Source organism: Meleagris gallopavo, chromosome Z (assembly GCF_000146605.3).
Source record: "Meleagris gallopavo isolate NT-WF06-2002-E0010 breed Aviagen turkey brand Nicholas breeding stock chromosome Z, Turkey_5.1, whole genome shotgun sequence".
In the NCBI taxonomy this organism is placed as follows: Eukaryota; Metazoa; Chordata; class Aves; order Galliformes; family Phasianidae; genus Meleagris; species Meleagris gallopavo.
Window position 1 is genome coordinate 40,593,335 of NC_015041.2, and position 5,133 is coordinate 40,598,467.

At 37.1% G+C, this 5,133-nt stretch overlaps 1 protein-coding gene across 1 annotated transcript in view; it reads right to left on the reverse strand.

The window, feature by feature from the left end:
* Positions 1-5,133, reverse strand: part of CHSY3 (chondroitin sulfate synthase 3) — a 170,956-nt gene that overhangs the window by 4,473 nt on the left and 161,350 nt on the right. The gene's annotated exons all lie outside the window — the stretch shown is intronic.

Sequence of the window (5,133 nt, forward strand, 5' to 3'; positions counted from 1 at the left end):
CTGAACTACAAAGAAGTCATAAAACTTCTTCTGACTCAGCTTCATCCCTAAAAGCAAACTTAGCTCATTATATATTTAATGTTATGAATATTCATTCCTTAAAAGCATTATGGAGGAGTAAAATATTCAGTCCATAAATAAATGTAAGACCCACAACACCTATTCATTCCACAGGAAAAGAGAACGTGCCACTGAGTAGTAGATAAAGAATCTGATCCTTTTCATCTAAAACCAGACTGGTCAGTAATTAATATACATGGAAGATGTGCTAATGAAACAGAAAATCTTGTTCCGTTATGTGTTGTAAGTTTAGGTATAATCAGATTTTAAGATTAGTACTGTAGTTTGTCTTTAATATATTGGGGAAATCAAGACAGGTAGCATCTAAAGACACAATATCTCAGATTAAAAACATGTAAACCATTTTACTGCATTTCTTTAAAGAATGGAGATTTTGCGACAGGAAATAATAATAAGCATAAGGCAATAAACATACAATAACTCTTACCAAGCTAAAATCTACAACAAGTATTCAAAAAACAATTGGCATGTACAAAAAATAGACATTGTCATATTCAGAAATGAAGAGGTTTAAGACAAATTTATAGAACCTCTATCCCCATCCCATTTTGGCTGCAAATCCCTGTGTATACTATTTTTCAGGTGAGTATTTTTTAGGTTACACTGGAAATATCATGGTTTTATTAACTAGGCCAAACCAGGCCTAATCATGACAGGAAAAAAGAACAAAAGAAACAAAAAAAAAAACTAATAATGAAAAATTTCTTTAATAACCTTAAATTTGCCTTTAACAGATATTTCAGAGTGACATTAGTTACAAAAAAATTCATACAATTCACATTCACATAACACCTCCTGTCTAAAACTGTCAGAGCACATTAGTCCTATCTAGAGAAAGAGGCATTTTTCTTCTCACTTCTGATGAGTTGTACCAAGGGCACGGTGTGGCGATTTCTTTGCTGTCATAGATAACCCATAGATAATACGCAACAACACTAGAAGTACTGAATTAAAGAATCCCAGAATCTAGGAATGGTTGAGGCTGGAAGGGACCTCTGTCCGTCTGGCTCAATCTCTGATCTAGCAGGGGAAGCTGGAACAGGTGAAGACCTTCAGGAATGTAGGCACACAAACTCTCTGGGAGGGGGTTACCAGCATCACTGGTGAAATCAAAACATGGACTCCTTGTGGATGAGAGATAGACAAGGACAGAACAGGAAGATTGCAGGATGGAGGACTGAAGTCTAAGAAAAATTCCTGGGAATGGCCTGGGTATGGCCTGGGTGAGGACACTTTATCTTTGGAAGAGTCATTTTCCCTGCTTCCACTATGATTCATGTTTTTAATCATGCGAAAACATCTGATCAGGTGACATTTCCATCTCTCCAGTGACAAGCTCCACTCTCCTCCTTCTCCATTTTAATTAAAACTGTCTACTCTGTGCTTTGCAAGGCAACTGTGCTTTTATATTCTTCTTTCAGTAACAAATCCCAACAGCTATTCCTGTTTTCATAAGACACCAGAAGTAACAGTATTTTATTAATCATAAAAATATTCCAAAGGTTATGTTATTTATTTCAAAAGTTGAATCTGTGATTTTCACTTTCAGAACCTCACATTCAAATTTCCTTTTAGGAGAGAAAGAAAATGTATATCTTTGAAAACAAAAGAAAGAAGTGAAGGCTGTCTGCCTACTGAATGGTTGTCAGCATCCTTTCCTCACAATCCCTCATGTACCTCTCTTTCTTTTATCCTCTGATCATAATCACACAAGTTTCTCTTTCTCCACAAAAAGAGTATTTGAGTAAGACTGAAACAATCGTAACAACCATTACACATTTATCTTATGGCATCTCAACCTTCAAAGCACGTTTCATTTAAAGGAGCGTATTTTTTACCACAAATAGTTGACAGTCACTGTAAAACTAAACACTTCTCTTATTGTGCAAATATTTCATAACCCTATCTTGACTTATTAAAAGCTCAGTATCACAGCAGATTCATTAGCAGCATTCATTCACAGGGATATTCTATTTAAATAGTGCATTTTTATTACATTCAAATTTCAGATGCCTTGCTTTATTAGATATGCTCCACTAAAATCACAGCGAGATGTACTCCATATATTAATGACTTAACTTTTGATAATCAACAACAGATTAACAACAGCAATGAAAAGAAGTTTCTATCAACTCAGTAATACAGTATTATCGCACATATATAAAACTGTACTAAACCATATTCATGGTTGTTACTGAATATTTTTAATCTATCTCAATAACAAGAAAAAACTGAGAACATGTATAATACTGAATGTATAAACTCTTTCTGAAGAAAGGTATTAAGTATTCTTATGCACTGTTTGCCCACTGCCAATCGTAATTCCCAAGTGCCACTGTAATGCAGGAAACAAATAAAAGAGAAATTAACTTTCTGAAAATTTCAGATGATGTTTTTTTTCCCCTTGCAAAGTGCAGCCATAGCAGTTGTAACAACAACTTGTTTGAAATAGCTGATTTCAATTAATCCAGTGGAAACAAATTTCTCTTTTTTATTTTTAATACATCTCTATGACATTTTCATTTTAAAATTTAAGAACAATTGTTTTGACATTTTAGAATTTCAGATCTGAAATTTCTATGAACATTATCAAAATGCTTTTCTCCTGTACATTTTTTTTTTTAATTTTAGTTCCACATAGAAAATTGTTTTCAATACTATAGGAAAAAGAAAAGTCTTCTTAAATCTCAAATTATTAAATTCTAGATTAAATTAGCTCAACGTGATCTTAACTTCTTGAAACATCTGAACAAGGCGTTTGATCTTAGGAAGCAAAGGGAAAGATGGCTGTTTTTCTCAGAGAACTGATCTATGCAAGGGTGTAAACATATCAGTGCTGTTGTAAGTGATCTAGAAAAGATGATTGCTTAGGAGGAGGCAATTCAGATACTTGAAAATATCCAAATCAAAACCATCCAGCTAGGTAAAAGTAAAGTTGCCTTCAAAAGCTGTCATGATACCAAATGGCTACGTAATAAAACAGCAGATTAAATCACGTGCAGAAAAATGTAAACTACATGTGAAGAACGTAATTCTAATTATACCTGAATGACTGACTGTGTGCCAGTTGCTTGCACTCTGTAATGTTATACAGTTGTACAGTAGGCAACTACGTGCTAATGTCACCTCACTGCTCAGTAGTTATGAAAGAAAAAGCAAACAGGATATACAGAGTCAACACAGGAAGTTCCACACAAAATATGTGAAGAATTTCTTTAAAGTGAAGGTGACAAAGCACTGGAACAGGTTGCTCAGAGAGGTTGTGGAGTCTCCTTCTTTGGAAATATTCATGACACATCTGGACACCTGCGATGTATTATAGGGAAACAGCTTTAGCAGGGGGGCTGGAGTCAATGATCTCTTGAGGTCCCTTCCAGTCCCTGCCATTCTGTGATTCAGTGACAAGTCCAGAATGATTCAGAAGCATAACTGTGCTTCCAGTTACACAGCAAAGCTGTGTAAGTCCACAGCGTACCTGAATCTTGAATACCATCTGCAGTTACTTTGTCAATACCTTATTGTTCCAAATGAAATTGATAAATTAGGAAGACAAAGACAGATCTCTCATGTGTACTGTTAGATTACTAGATGACTAGGGTGGAAGGGAGTATTCTAGAGAAGGTTAGCTTGAGGTAGGCCCATGGGGGGGGGATAGGAATAATCACAATCTCTTCTCATACAGGGAGCTCTGACACATAAAAGACTCAAAACTAGGAAGGTACTGATCAACCAGAGATCACAGACTTACAGAATCACAGATTCATTCTAAGTTGGAATGGGCCTTTAAAGGTCATTTAGTCCAACAGGGACGTCTACATCTGAATCAGAGCCTTGTCTAGCCTGTCCTTGAGCGTCTCCAGGGATGGGGCATCCACCACATCTTTGGGCAACTTGTTCTAGTGCATTACTGCTCTTACTATAAATAATCTTTTTCTTATATCCCATCTAAGTCTCCCATCTTTTAGTTCCAAACCATTTCCCCTTGTCCAATCACAACAGGCCTTGATAAAGAGTCTGCCTTTCTTAAAGCCCCCTTTTAGATACTGGAAGGCCACTACCAGATCTCCCATGAGCCTTCTCTTCTCCCGGCTGAAGAGACACCGCTCTCTCATCCTGTCCTCAGAAGCAAGTTTTCAACCCCTTGGAAGTGTTGGATCATTTCTGCGGCACTTCCCTCGATGCACTCCGACAGGTGCATGTCTCTCCTCTATTGAGGACTCCACATCAGAGCACAGAATTCCAGGTGACGTATCATTACACAAAGTAGAGGACCAGGATCACCTCCCTCACCTTGCTGGCCACACTTTTTTTTGATGCAGCCCAGCATATGGTTGGCCTTCCAGCTCTAAGGGCACATGGCTGGCTCGCTTTCAGCTTGCTGTCCACCAGAACCTTCAAATCCTTTTTGAGAGGGCTGTGCTTCATCTCTTTATCTCCCAGCTTGAATTGATAGTGGGGATTGCCACACTCAAGAATTCACTGGTACAACAAGCTGCGGATACTAGAATTTTACATGCAAAAATTAAGCACATACCCTAATGGGAGATTTCCATTGTTTATATGTTCAACACAAAGGTACAATTTCTCCAGAACATTTCAGTGCTACAGACTGATGGCAAATCAGGTGAGACTGAGTCATAATATCCCTTTATCCTCTTCTATGTCTCCCTTGGTTTATTCTACATTCTACTGCAGAGAGTGAATATTTGGCCAAGCAAACATATAACCCTGACATAACGCAATCACTTACTGATCACTTACTGATCACTTACTGATCACTTACTGAAAGTGGTGAATGGAAAAAGTTATTTTCTGTACAACAAAGGTATGCACAACATTTTAATTTTTCATATTGCATGGCTTTGTGATTTTCCTGAAGAGTATGCTGGCTTCTAAACAATTCTTGTAGCAGAACTAATACAAGAGTTGGCAAGACTTGCTGCTTGCCTCTTTTAATGTCAGCTGAAATCAGAGGTTGGCAAGAAACATAGATAATCTAATCATGCCCAATGGAACTCTGAATTGCAAGCAGGAACAAAAATGAAAAGGAAA